We start from the raw sequence: 15,265 nt of genomic DNA on the forward strand, positions 1-15,265 counted from the left end.
GTCTGTCTTCACTCCCTGCTGAGACTCTGCAACCCAAATTTAGTTTGTATCCCAAATGGCCCCCTATTCACCATATATAGTGCACTACTTTTGACCAGAGCCCTGTATTGTACTACAGAGGGAATAGGATGCAGTTTTAGGACGGAGACCCTGTCTACCCCAACAAAAGTGGGGAGAGCTCAGTGGGATGTTGGCGCTCAGGTACTGAAGGTTATCTCTGAGTACATTGCGTCTTTGTTGTTTATCCCCTGTAAAACCCCCGTAATTGTTTTTAATTCTGTCCCAACTGATATCAAATTGACATTGTCCTACATTGATTTATTGACTTTGAAAAGCTGGCAGGAGTATGTGGCAAACTAGATGGTGCTCTCAGATCTGAGGGTTTGTCTGAGAGGTAGGGGGGTGTGTGTGTGTTCTTGCATACTGTATGCAGTCCTCACCCACCTCCTGTGCAGTGCAACCTGGCCCACACAGCCAGCCAGCCTACGCAGTACTATGTGGCTACCTGCAGCAGAATAGCGGTGTACTGCTATAGCTCACTGTCCTGTAGGACCTCTGACAGATTAAAGGTAACAGTGGGGAAACTGATCCTGTGACATCATTACTGTCAGTTATGTACTGTGGCGACAGAATCCCAGTGTGACTTCAACACCTCACGCTGGTAGAATAATGTTTACCTTTATCATTTAATGAATGTCTTTGTGTTAGTTCCATAAGGGATAATCAAGGATATGCTAATGCATCATGACTGTATTAGAATCCAACACTGATTATTGTTTTACTTCCTGTCTTTTCCTGTGAGATCTCACCCCATGTGTTAATTCATGTACTGCGGTGACAAAATTGTAATGTTAGGTTATTCTTCTTGCCTGTGGGTGTTTGATGAATGAATGTCTCTACTGTTTATGAATTAGTTTAATCCAAAGCAAGGTTAATATGGCATGAATCCAACATTGTCCCTGTTGTTACCTGTGGTCTTCCCAGTGTGAGTTTTTTCAAACCCCAGGCTTCTAGAATGTTGTTCTGAACCTTCTTGTTAATCAACGTCTTCCTACGAGTTAAATCTGAAGCAAGTCAGAGATAATCAAGGTTATGCTAATGAATCACAATATCAGAATCCAACCTTGTTCATAAATTACCGATGGTCTTCCCAGACTGTGTTGTTTACAACACCTCGTGCAGCCATGTTTACCCTCTTACCTAAAGCGGTACATTTTTAATGTCCTCTTATGTAAATACAGTGTTACTTGCTGAGGCAAGGTTATGCTATGACTCCAACGTCGTCCATAATGTTACCTCTGGTCTTCCCACTGGGACTTCTACACGCTGCCGGAATATTCTTACCTATATTTATCATTTTCACGGGAGGCAAAGCAGAGTTTGTTATCCTCTTCTATTTGCCTGTGGTCTGCTGGACATTGTAACCTGTTGTTCCTCCTGGAGCTGAGGTGTGTCCAGGCCGGGGTGGCTGGAGCTGTCCTCTGATACTAGCCGCTATGGCACTAAAGTCAGCCCCCCATTAGGTGTTGCTCAATACGTCCAGCCTTATAACAATAAAGAGTTGTAGATCCATAGTTAAACACTTAAAGTGATTTTTCGGTCACAGGAGGGGCCAAGTGATTTAGGGCTGGGGTGACTGGAGGTTAGAAATGCCCTCTGAGACAAGTCCCCCGGCCCCCACTGATGCCTGGCCCCTAGGGCCTGCACGGCCGTCCCAGCACTGACCCCACGGACCAGCACAGTCCCCATAGCCGGCCAAGTCCAGGTGCTGAGGAGACACTACCAGTTAACAGAGGAAGGTGAGTCAGTGAATAATGCAGACAGCCAGCAGATTCTGGGGCAGTGACAATGAGTCAGCAACACAGAGGCAGTAGAGGAGGAGGCACTGCTCTCTCACTATGTTGATTGGACACACAGGCACTCACGCACACAGACAAGCAGGAAAATAGAGTGCTTTCACACAGCAAGCACCTCACATACTCACAGCTGAAGTGATATTGCACAATTTATGCCTGATATGTATTTAGGAATTATAAATATTTTGAATAAATGATTTGTAATAAATAAGTATTACCTGTAGGTTAGAATCTGTAGTGAAAGTAAAATATAGGTGGTGGGCCACAGGATCAGGAAAGTCAGTGTAGGAAATCCAATATAGGGTGTGTTCGTAAATTCAATCTGGAGTGCCAGAGTGCACTCTGGGTGTTCGTAAATTCAGAGCGTTGTCAGATTGTCTATTAGTAAATTCAGAGTGTTTTGCTCTCGGAGCGTTCAGAGTGCACACTGGATTCTCTGGTTGAGGAGTAGGGTTGATCCGAGTGTTCTGACCTCACAACGGCAGTCAATCACCCAAGCTAACTTGCTAACGTTGGCTAGCTTTCTAGATACTTCCACACACAAATGAGAGAACCTCACTTTGACCATTTTACTCTCCCTAGCAGAGCTGGTTAGGCTGTTTTCATGTTATCCAGAGCATTGGTGATTGTAACTGCTGCTGCCAACAATTTAATTACCTTTTTTTGCCAACGTTTACTGACATCGGCCATATTCAACGGGGGTTGAGCGTTTGTAAATTCATCAGTTATTCTGCGCTCTGGCACACTGAGACGAGAGTGCTCTTAAATCAGATTAGATAACCAGAAAGAATTTACAAACACACCTATTGTTTTGTTTTTTATAACTTCTGTGTATGTGTTGGCAGGGTTGGCCAATCAGATTCATCTAGTTAGCTTTGTCTTGGGCAGGGCCAGGTAGGGAATATGCTATTTTGAGTGGTGAGTACAAGCTGGCTACTTTAAGTGTTCAAACAAATTAAAAATGATTGATTAACATATTCATTCCCAGAATTTGCTGAAATGCTGTATTCACACTAGTTACTGTAGTGCTGCTTGCTATGGGAGTAGTACAGGAACAAAGCAGTGGGTGGTAATGCATGTATAACAGTAATGGACATAATGATTAATAATACTAATTATGCCATCGTTGTTTGCAAAAAATTGGGGAGATTACAGTTTTTTGCTGCAGCAAAGAAAAAGCTTCTGATCGGGAATTCAGTTGAGTATCAATCAGCCACACACACACACACACACACACACACACCACACACACACACACACACAGCAGTCACTTAAAATGCTGAAACCCAGGTTTTCCTGCTTCCTGCAGGGACTGCTTGCTGCAGAGTGTGGGGGGAATCTTTCTAGCTGCAGAGTGGACGGTATACTCTCTCTCTAGCTGCAGAGTGGAGGGTATACTCTCTCTCTAGCTGCAGAGTGGAGGGTATACTCTCTCTCTAGCTGCAGAGTGGAGGGTATACTCTCTCTCTAGCTGCAGAGTGGAGGGTATACTCTCTCTCTAGCTGCAGAGTGGAGGGTATACTCTCTCTCTAGCTGCAGAGTGGAGGGTATACTCTCTCTCTAGCTGCAGAGTGGAGGGTATACTCTCTCTCTCTAGCTGCAGAGTGGAGGGTATACTCTCTCTCTCTAGCTGCAGAGTGGAGGGTATAATCAAATCAAATCAAATGTATTTATATAGCCCTTCGTACATCAGCTGATATCTCAAAGTGCTGTACAGAAACCCAGCCTAAAACCCCAAACAGCAAGCAATGCATGTGAAAGAAGCACGGTGGCTAGGAAAAACTCCCTAGGAAAAACTCCCTAGAAAGGCCAAAAACCTAGGAAGAAACCTAGAGAGGAACCAGGCTATGACGGGTGGCCAGTCCTCTTCTGGCTGTGCAGGGTGGATATTATAACAGAACATGGTCAAAATGTTAAAATGTTCATAAATGACCAGCATGGTGAAATAATAATAATCATAGTAGTTGTCGAGGGTGCAACAAGCACGTCCGGTGAACAGGTCAGGGTTCCATAGCCGCAGGCAGAACAGTTGAAACTGGAGCAGCAGCACGGCCAGGTGGACTGGGGACAGCAAGGAGTCATCATACCAGGTAGTCCTGAGGCATGGTCCTAGGGCTCAGGTCCTCCGAGAGAAAGACAGAAAGAGAGAATTAGAGAGAGCATATTTAAATTCACACAGGACACCGGATAAGACGAGAAATACTCCAGATGTAACAGACTGACCCTAGCCCCCCGACACATAAACTACTGCAGCATAAATACTGGAGGCTGAGACAGGAGGGATCAGAAGACACTGTGGCCCCATCCGATGATACCCCCGGACAGGGCCAAACAGGCAGGATATAACCCCACCCACTTTGCCAAAGCACAGCCCCTACACCACTAGAGGGATGTCTCCAACCACCAACTTACCGTCCTAAGACAAGGCCGAGTATAGCCCACAACGATCTCCGCCATGGCACAACCCAAGGGGGGGCGCCAACCCAGACAGGAAGACCACGTCAGTGACTCAACCCACTCAAGTGACGCACCCCTCCCATGGACGGCATGGAAGAACACCAGTAAGCCAGTGACTCAGCCCCTGTAAAAGGGTTAGAGGCAGAGAATCCCAGTGGAAAGAGGGGAACCGGCAAGGCAGAGACAGCAAGGGCGGTTCGTTGCTCCAGCCTTTCCGTTCACCTTCACACTCCTGGGCCAGACTATACTTAATCATAGGACCTACTGAAGAGATAAGTCTTCAGTAAAGACTTAAAGGTTGAGACTGAGTCTGCGTCTCTCACATTGGTAGGCAGACCATTCCATAAAAATGGAGCTCTATAGGAGAAAGCCCTACCTCCAGCCGTTTGCTTAGAAATTCTAGGGACAATTAGGAGGCCTGCGTCTAGTGACCGTAGCGGACGTGTAGGTATGTACGGCAGGACCAAATCGGAAAGATAGGTAGGAGCAAGCCCATGTAATGCTTTGTAGGTTAGCAGTAAAACCTTGAAATCAGCCCTTGCCTTAACAGGAAGCCAGTGTAGGGAGGCTAACACTGGAGTAATATGATCACATTTTTTGGTTCTAGTCAGGATTCTAGCAGCCGTATTTAGCACTAACTGAAGTTTGTTTAGTGCTTTATCCGGGTAGCCGGAAAGTAGAGCATTGCAGTAGTCCAGCCTAGAAGTAACAAAAGCATGAATTAATTTTTCTGCGTCATTTTTGGACAGAAAGTTTCTGATTTTTGCAATGTTACGTAGATGGAAAAAAGCTGTCCTTGAAACAGTCTTGATATGTTCTTCAAAAGAGAGATCAGGGTCCAGAGTAACGCCGAGGTCCTTCACAGTTTTATTTGAGACGACTGTACAACCATCCAGATTAATTGTCAGATTCAACAGAAGATCTCTTTGTTTCTTGGGACCTAGAACAAGCATCTCTGTTTTGTCCGAGTTTAAAAGTAGAAAGTTTGCACCCATCCACTTCTTTCTGTCTGAAACACAGGCTTCTAGCGAGGGCAATTTTGGGGCTTCACCATGTTTCATTGAAATGTACAGCTGTGTGTCGTCCGCATAGCAGTGAAATTTAACATTATGTTTTCGAATGACATCCCCAAGAGGTAAAATATATAGTGAAAACAATAGTGTTCCTAAAACGGAACCTTGAGGAACACCGAAATTTACAATTGATTTGTCAGAGGACAAACCATTCACAGAGACAAACTGATATCTTTCCGACAGATAAGATCTAAACCAGGCCAGAACTTGTCCATGTAGACCAATTTGGGTTTCCAATCTCTCCAAAAGAATGTGGTGGTCGATGGTATCAAAAGCAGCACTAAGATCTAGGAGCACGAGGACAGATGCAGAGCCTCGGTCTGACGTCATTAAAAGGTCATTTACCACCTTCACAAGTGCAGTCTCAGTGCTATGATGGCGTCTAAAACCAGACTGAAGCGTTTCGTATACATTGTTTGTCTTCAGGAAGGCAGTGAGTTGCTCTCTCTCTAGCTGCAGAGTGGAGGGTATACTCTCTCTCTAGCTGCAGAGTGGAGGGTATACTCTCTCTCTAGCTGCAGAGTGGAGGGTATACTCTCTCTCTAGCTGCAGAGTGGAGGGTATACTCTCTATCTAGTTGCAGAGTGGAGGGTATACTCTCTCTCTAGCTGCAGAGTGGAGGGTATAGTCTCTCTCTAGCTGCAGAGTGGAGGGTATACTCTCTCTCTAGCTGCAGAGTGGAGGGTATACTCTCTCTCTCTAGCTGCAGAGTGGAGGGTATACTCTCTCTCTCTAGCTGCAGAGTGGAGGGTATACTCTCTCTCTCTAGCTGCAGAGTGGAGGGTATACTCTCTCTCTCTAGCTGCAGAGTGGAGGGTATACTCTCTCTCTCTAGCTGCAGAGTGGAGGGTATACTCTCTCTCTCTCTAGCTGCAGAGTGGAGGGTATACTCTCTCACTCTCTCTCTAGCTGCAGAGTGGAGGGTATGCTCTCTCTCTCTCTCTCTAGCTGCAGAGTGGAGGGTATACCCTCTCTCTCTCTAGCTGCAGAGTGGAGGGTATACTCTCTCTCTCTCTAGCTACAGAGTGGAGGGGATACTCTCTCTCTAGCTGCAGCTTGGAGGGTATACTCTCTCTAGCTGCAGAGTGGAGGGTATACTCTCTCTCTAGCTGCAGAGTGGAGGGTATACTCTCTCTCTAGCTGCAGAGTGGAGGGTATACTCTCTCTCTAGCTGCAGAGTGGAGGGTATACTTTCTCTCTAGCTGCAGAGTGGAGGGTATACTCTAGCTGCAGAGTGGAGGGTATACTCTCTCTCTCTAGCTGCAGAGTGGAGGGTATACTGTCTCTCTAGCTGCAGAGTGGAGGGTATACTCTCTCTCTCTAGCTGCAGAGTGGAGGGTATACTCTCTCTCTCTAGCTGCAGAGTGGAGGGTATACTTCTCTCTCTAGCTGCAGAGTGGAGGGTATACTCTCTCTCTCTAGCTGCAGAGTGGAGGGTATACCTCTCTCTCTAGCTGCAGAGTGGAGGGTATACTCTCTCTCTCTCCTAGCTGCAGAGTGGAGGGTATACTCTCTCTCTCTCTCTAGCTACAGAGTGGAGGGTATACTCTCTCTCTCTAGCTGCAGAGTGGAGGGTATACTCTTCTCTCTCTCTCTAGCTACAGAGTGGAGGGTATACTCTCTCTCTCTAGCTGCAGAGTGGAGGGTATACTCTCTCTCTCTCTCTAGCTACAGAGTGGAGGGTATACTCTCTCTCTCTAGCTGCAGAGTGGAGGGTATACTCTCTCTCTCTAGCTACAGAGTGGAGGGTATACTTTCTCTCTAGCTGCAGAGTGGAGGGTATACTCTCTCTCTCTAGCTGCAGAGTGGAGGGTATACTCTCTCCCTAGCTGCAGAGTGGAGGGTATACTCTCTCTCTAGCTGCAGAGTGGAGGGTATACTCTCTCTCTCTAGCTGCAGAGTGGAGGGTATATCTCTCTCTCTAGCTGCAGAGTGGAGGGTATACTCTCTCTCTCTAGCTGCAGAGTGGAGGGTATACTCTCTCTCTCTAGCTGCAGAGTGGAGGGTATACTCTCTCTCTCTAGCTGCAGAGTGGAGGGTATACTCTTTCTCTCTCTAGCTGCAGCGTGGAGGGTATACTCTCTCTCTCTCTAGCTGCAGCGTGGAGGGTATACTCTCTCCCTAGCTGTAGCGTGGAGGGTATACTCTCTTTCTAGCTGCAGAGTGGAGGGTATACTCTCTCTCTAGCTGCAGAGTGGAGGGTATACTCTCTCTCTAGCTGCAGAGTGGAGGGTATACTCCTCTCTCTAGCTGCAGAGTGGAGGGTATACTCTCTCTCTAGCTGCAGAGTGGAGGGTATACTCTCTCTCTCTAGCTGCAGAGTGGAGGGTATACTCTCTCTCTCTAGCTGCAGAGTGGAGGGTATACTCTCTCTCTCTAGCTGCAGAGTGGAGGGTATACTCTCTCTCTCTAGCTGCAGAGTGGAGGGTATACTCTCTCTCTAGCTGCAGAGTGGAGGGTATACTCTCTCTCTCTAGCTGCAGAGTGGAGGGTATACTCTCTCTCTCTAGCTGCAGAGTGGAGGGTATACTCTCTTCTCTCTAGCTGCAGAGTGGAGGGTATACTCTCTCTCTCTAGCTGCAGAGTGGAGGGTATACTCTCTCTCTCTAGCTGCAGAGTGGAGGGTATACTCTCTCTCTCTAGCTGCAGAGTGGAGGGTATACCCTCTCTCTCTCTAGCTGCAGAGTGGAGGGTATACTCTCTCTCTCTAGCTGCAGAGTGGAGGGTATACTCTCTCTCTCTCTAGCTGCAGAGTGGAGGGTATACTCTCTCTCTCTAGCTGCAGAGTGGAGGGTATACTCTCTCTCTCTAGCTGCAGAGTGGAGGGTATACCTCTCTCTCTCTAGCTGCAGAGTGGAGGGTATACTCTCTCTCTCTAGCTGCAGAGTGTAGGGTATACTCTCTCTCTCTCTCTAGCTGCAGAGTGGAGGGTATACTCTCTCTCTCTCTAGCTGCAGAGTGGAGGGTATACTCTCTCTCTAGCTGCAGAGTGGAGGGTACACTCTCTCTCTAGCTGCAGCTTGGAGGGTATACTCTCTCTAGCTGCAGAGTGGAGGGTATACTCTCTCTCTAGCTGCAGAGTGGAGGGTATACTCTCTCTCTAGCTGCAGAGTGGAGGGTATACTCTCGCTCTCTCTCTAGCTACAGAGTGGAGGGTATACTCTCTCTCTCGGGCTGCAGAGTGGAGGGTATGCTCTCTCTCTCTAGCTGCAGAGTGGAGGGTATACTCTCTCTCTCTAGCTGCAGAGTGGAGGGTATACTCTCTCTCTCTAGCTGCAGAGTGGAGGGTATACTCTCTCTCTCTAGCTGCAGAGTGGAGGGTATACTCTCTCTCTCTAGCTGCAGAGTGGAGGGTATACTCTCTCTCTCTCTAGCTGCAGCGTGGAGGGTATACTCACTCTCTCTCTAGCTGCAGCGTGGAGGGTATACTCTCTCCCTAGCTGCAGCGTGGAGGGTATAATCTCTCTTTCTAGCTGCAGCGTGGAGGGTATACTCTCTCTCTAGCTGCAGAGTGGAGGGTATACTCTCTCTCTAGCTGCAGAGTGGAGGGTATACTCTCTCTCTAGCTGCAGAGTGGAGGGTATACTCTCTCTCTAGCTGCAGAGTGGAGGGTATACTCTCTCTCTAGCTGCAGCGTGGAGGGTATACTCTCTCTCTAGCTGCAGCGTGGAGGGTATACTCTCTCTCTCTAGCTGCAGAGTGGAGGGTATACTCTCTCTCTAGCTGCAGAGTGGAGGGTATACTCTCTCTCTCTCTAGCTGCAGAGTGGGGGGTATACTCTCTCTCTGGGCTGCAGAGTGGAGGGTATACTCTCTTTCTCTAGCTGCAGAGTGGAGGGTATACACTCTCTCTCTAGCTGCAGAGTGGAGGGTATACTCTCTCTCTCTAGCTGCAGAGTGGAGGGTATACTCTCTCTCTCTCTAGCTGCAGAGTGGAGGGTATACTCTCTCTCTCTAGCTGCAGAGTGGAGGGTATACTCTCTCTCTCTAGCTGCAGAGTGGAGGGTATACTCTCTCTCTCTAGCTGCAGAGTGTAGGGTATACTCTCTCTCTCTCTCTAGCTGCAGAGTGGAGGGTATACTCTCTCTCTCTCTAGCTGCAGAGTGGAGGGTATACTCTCTCTCTAGCTGCAGAGTGGAGGGTATACTCTCTCTCTAGCTGCAGAGTGGAGGGTACACTCTCTCTCTAGCTGCAGCGTGGAGGGTATACTCTCTCTAGCTGCAGAGTGGAGGGTATACTCTCTCTCTAGCTGCAGAGTGGAGGGTATGCTCTCTCTCTCTCTAGCTACAGAGTGGAGGGTATACTCTCTCTCTCTCTCTTGCTACAGAGTGGAGGGTATACTCTCTCTCTCTAGCTGCAGAGTGGAGGGTATACTCTCTCTCTCTAGCTGCAGAGTGGAGGGTATACTCTCTCTCTCTAGCTGCAGCGTGGAGGGTATACCTCTCTCTCTCTAGCTGCAGCGTGGAGGGTATACTCTCTCCCTAGCTGCAGCGTGGAGGGTATACTCTCTCTTTCTAGCTGCAGCGTGGAGGGTATACTCTCTCTCTAGCTGCAGAGTGGAGGGTATACTCTCTCTCTAGCTGCAGAGTGGAGGGTATACTCTCTCTCTAGCTACAGAGTGGAGGGTATACTCTCTCTCTCTCTCTCTAGCTACAGAGTGGAGGGTATACTCTCTTTCTAGCTGCAGAGTGGAGGGTATACTCTCTCTCTCTCTCTAGCTGCAGAGTGGAGGGTATACTCTCTCTCTCTCTAGCTGCAGAGTGGAGGGTATACTCTCTCTCTCTCTCTCTAGCTGCAGAGTGGAGGGTATACTCTCTCTCTCTAGCTGCAGAGTGGAGGGTATACTCTCTCTCTCTCTCTAGCTGCAGAGTGGAGGGTATACTCTCTCTCTCTCTAGCTGCAGAGTGGAGGGTATACTCTCTCTCTGAGCTGCAGAGTGGAGGGTATACTCTCTCTCTCTAGCTGCAGAGTGGAGGGTATACACTCTCTCTCTAGCTGCAGAGTGGAGGGTATACTCTCTCTCTCTAGTTGCAGAGTGGAGGGTATACTCTCTCTCTAGCTGCAGAGTGGAGCGTATACTCTCTCCTCTCTCTCTAGCTGCAGAGTGGAGGGTATACTCTCTCTCTAGCTGCAGAGTGGAGGGTACACTCTCTCTCTAGCTGCAGCTTGGAGGGTATACTCTCTCTAGCTGCAGAGTGGAGGGTATACTCTCTCTCTAGCTGCAGAGTGGAGGGTATACTCTCTCTCTAGCTGCAGAGTGGAGGGTATACTCTCTCTCTCTCTAGCTACAGAGTGGAGGGTATACTCTCTCTCTCTCTAGCTACAGAGTGGAGGGTATACTCTTCTCTCTAGCTGCAGAGTGGAGGGTATACTCTCTCTCTCTCTCTAGCTACAGAGTGGAGGGTATACTCTCTCTCTCTCTCTAGCTACAGAGTGGAGGGTATACTCTCTCTCTAGCTGCAGAGTGGAGGGTATACTCTCTCTCTCTAGCTGCAGAGTGGAGGGTATACTCTCTCTAGCTGCAGAGTGGAGGGTATACTCTCTCTCTCTAGCTGCAGAGTGGAGGGTATACTCTCTCTCTCTAGCTGCAGAGTGGAGGGTATACTCTCTCTCTCTAGCTGCAGAGTGGAGGGTATACTCTCTCTCTCTAGCTGCAGCGTGGAGGGTATACTCTCTCTCTCTCTAGCTGCAGCGTGGAGGGTATACTCTCTCCCTAGCTGCAGCGTGGAGGGTATACTCTCTCTTTCTAGCTGCAGCGTGGAGGGTATACTCTCTCTCTAGCTGCAGAGTGGAGGGTATACTCTCTCTCTCTAGCTGCAGAGTGGAGGGTATACTCTCTCTCTAGCTGCAGAGTGGAGGGTATACTCTCTCTCTCTAGCTGCAGCGTGGAGGGTATACTCTCTCTCTCTCTAGCTGCAGCGTGGAGGGTATACTCTCTCTCTCTAGCTGCAGCGTGGAGGGTATACTCTCTCTTTCTAGCTGCAGCGTGGAGGGTATACTCTCTCTCTAGCTGCAGAGTGGAGGGTATACTCTCTCTCTAGCTGCAGAGTGGAGGGTATACTCTCTCTCTCTCTAGCTGCAGAGTGGAGGGTATACTCTCTCTCTAGCTGCAGAGTGGAGGGTATACTCTCTCTCTCTAGCTGCAGAGTGGAGGGTATACCTCTCTCTCTCTCTCTAGCTGCAGAGTGGAGGGTATACTCTCTCTCTCTCTAGCTGCAGAGTGGAGGGTATACTCTTTCTCTAGCTGCAGAGTGGAGGGTATACTCTCTCTCTCTCTAGCTGCAGAGTGGAGGGTATACTCTCTCTCTCTCTAGCTGCAGAGTGGAGGGTATACTCTCTCTCTAGCTGCAGAGTGGAGGGTATACTCTCTTCTCTAGCTGCAGAGTGGAGGGTATACTCTCTCTCTAGCTGCAGAGTGGAGGGTATACTCTCTCTCTAGCTGCAGAGTGGAGGGTATACTCTCTCTCTAGCTGCAGAGTGGAGGGTATACTCTCTCTCTAGCTGCAGAGTGGAGGGTATACTCTCTCTCTCTAGCTACAGAGTGGAGGGTATACTCTCTCTAGCTGCAGAGTGGAGGGTATACTCTCTCTCTAGCTGCAGAGTGGAGGGTATACTCTTGCTAGTGCAGAGTGGAGGGTATACTCTCTCTCTAGCTGCAGAGTGGAGGGTATACTCTCTCTCTCTAGCTGCAGAGTGGAGGGTATACTCTCTCTCTAGCTGCAGAGTGGAGGGTATACTCTCTCTTCTAGCTTCAGAGTGGAGGGTATACTCTCTCTCTCTAGCTGCAGAGTGGAGGGTATACTCTCTCTCTCTAGCTGCAGAGTGGAGGGTATACTCTCTCTCTCTCTAGCTGCAGCGTGGAGGGTATACTCACTCTCTCTCTAGCTGCAGCGTGGAGGGTATACTCTCTCCCTAGCTGCAGCGTGGAGGGTATAATCTCTCTTTCTAGCTGCAGCGTGGAGGGTATACTCTCTCTCTAGCTGCAGAGTGGAGGGTATACTCTCTCTCTCTAGCTGCAGAGTGGAGGGTATACTCTCTCTCTCTCTAGCTGCAGCGTGGAGGGTATACTCTCTCTCTCTAGCTGCAGAGTGGAGGGTATACTCTCTCTCCTAGCTGCAGCGTGGAGGGTATACTCTCTCTCTCTCTAGCTGCAGCGTGGAGGGTATACTCTCTCTCTAGCTGCAGAGTGGAGGGTATACTCTCTCTCTAGCTGCAGAGTGGAGGGTATACTCTCTCTCTAGCTGCAGCGTGGAGGGTATACTCTCTCTCTAGCTGCAGCGTGGAGGGTATACTCTCTCTCTAGCTGCAGAGTGGAGGGTATACTCTCTCTCTAGCTGCAGAGTGGAGGGTATACTCTCTCTCTCTAGCTACAGAGTGGAGGGTATACTCTCTCTCTCTCTCTAGCTGCAGAGTGGAGGGTATACTCTCTTTCTAGCTGCAGAGTGGAGGGTATACTCTCTCTCTCTCTAGCTGCAGAGTGGAGGGTATACTCTCTCTCTCTCTAGCTGCAGAGTGGAGGGTATACTCTCTCTCTCTAGCTGCAGAGTGGAGGGTATACTCTCTCTCTAGCTGCAGAGTGGAGGGTATACTCTCTCTCTCTAGCTGCAGAGTGGAGGGTATACTCTCTCTCTCTAGCTGCAGAGTGGAGGGTATACTCTCTCTCTCTAGCTGCAGAGTGGAGGGTATACTCTCTCTCTCTAGCTGCAGAGTGGAGGGTATACTCTCTCTCTCTAGCTGCAGAGTGGAGGGTATACTCTCTCTCTCTAGCTGCAGAGTGGAGGGTATACTCTCTCTCTCTAGCTGCAGAGTGGAGGGTATACTCTCTCTCTCTAGCTGCAGAGTGGAGGGTATACTCTCTCTCTCTCTAGCTGCAGAGTGGAGGGTATACTCTCTCTCTAGCTGCAGAGTGGAGGGTATACTCTCTCTCTCTAGCTGCAGAGTGGAGGGTATACTCTCTCTCTCTCTCTAGCTGCAGAGTGGAGGGTATACTCTCTCTCTCTAGCTGCAGAGTGGAGGGTATACTCTCTCTCTAGCTGCAGAGTGGAGGGTATCACTCTCTCTCTAGCTGCAGAGTGGAGGGTATACTCTCTCTCTCTAGCTGCAGAGTGGAGGGTATACTCTCTCTCTCTAGCTGCAGAGTGGAGGGTATACTCTCTCTCTCTAGCTGCAGAGTGGAGGGTATACTTCTCTCTCTAGCTGCAGAGTGGAGGGTATACTCTCTCTCTAGCTGCAGAGTGGAGGGTATACTCTCTCTCTCTCTCTAGCTGCAGAGTGGAGGGTATACTCTCTCTCTCTAGCTGCAGAGTGGAGGGTATACTCTCTCTCTCTAGCTGCAGAGTGGAGGGTATACTCTCTCTCTAGCTGCAGAGTGGAGGGTATACTCTCTCTCTAGCTGCAGAGTGGAGGGTATACTCTCTCTCTAGCTGCAGAGTGGAGGGTATACCTCTCTCTCTCTAGCTGCAGAGTGGAGGGTATACTCTCTCTCTAGCTGCAGAGTGGAGGGTATACTCTCTCTCTAGCTGCAGAGTGGAGGGTATACTCTCTCTCTTCTAGCTGCAGAGTGGAGGGTATACTCTCTCTCTAGCTGCAGAGTGGAGGGTATACTCTCTCTCTAGCTGCAGAGTGGAGGGTATACTCTCTCTCTAGCTGCAGAGTGGAGGGTATACTCTCTCTCTAGCTGCAGAGTGGAGGGTATACTCTCTCTCTAGCTGCAGAGTGGAGGGTATACTCTCTCTCTCTAGCTGCAGAGTGGAGGGTATACTCTCTCTCTAGCTGCAGAGTGGAGGGTATACTCTCTCTCTCTAGCTGCAGAGTGGAGGGTATATCTCTCTCTCTCTAGCTGCAGAGTGGAGGGTATACTCTCTCTCTCTCTCTAGCTGCAGAGTGGAGGGTATACTCTCCTCTCTCTCTAGCTGCAGAGTGGAGGGTATACTCCTCTCTCTCTCTAGCTGCAGAGTGGAGGGTATACCTCTCTCTCTCTAGCTGCAGAGTGGAGGGTATACTCTCTCTCTCTAGCTGCAGAGTGGAGGGTATACTCTCTCTCTAGCTGCAGAGTGGAGGGTATACTCTCTCTCTAGCTGCAGAGTGGAGGGTATACTCTCTCTCTCTAGCTGCAGAGTGGAGGGTATACTCTCTCTCTAGCTGCAGAGTGGAGGGTATACTCTCTCTCTAGCTGCAGAGTGGAGGGTATACTCTCTCTCTAGCTGCAGAGTGGAGGGTATACTCTCTCTCTAGCTGCAGAGTGGAGGGTATACTCTCTCTCTAGCTGCAGAGTGGAGGGTATACTCTTCTCTCTAGCTGCAGAGTGGAGGGTATACTCTCTCTCTAGCTGCAGAGTGGAGGGTATACTCTCTCTCTCTAGCTGCAGAGTGGAGGGTATACTCTCTCTCTCTAGCTGCAGAGTGGAGGGTATACTCTCTCTCTCTAGCTGCAGAGTGGAGGGTATACTCTCTCTCTAGCTGCAGAGTGGAGGGTATACTCTCTCTCTAGCTGCAGAGTGGAGGGTATACTCTCTCTCTCTCTCTAGCTACAGAGTGGAGGGTATACTCTCTCTCTCTCTAGCTGCAGAGTGGAGGGTATACTCTCTCTCTCTAGCTGCAGAGTGGAGGGTATACTCTCTCTCTCTAGCTGCAGAGTGGAGGGTATACTCTCTCTCTCTAGCTGCAGAGTGGAGGGTATACTCTCTCTCTAGCTGCAGAGTGGAGGGTATACTCTCTCTCTCTAGCTGCAGAGTGGAGGGTATACTCTCTCCTCTAGCTGCAGAGTGGAGGGTATACTCTCTCTCTAGCTGCAGAGTGGAGGGTATACTCTCTCTCTAGCTGCAGAGTGGAGGGTATACTCTCTCTCTCTAGCTGCAGAGTGGAGGGTATACTCTCTCTCT

This window comes from Salmo salar, chromosome 10 (genome assembly GCF_965601325.2).
Source record: "Salmo salar chromosome 10, fSalSal1, whole genome shotgun sequence".
Classification (NCBI taxonomy): domain Eukaryota; kingdom Metazoa; phylum Chordata; class Actinopteri; order Salmoniformes; family Salmonidae; genus Salmo; species Salmo salar.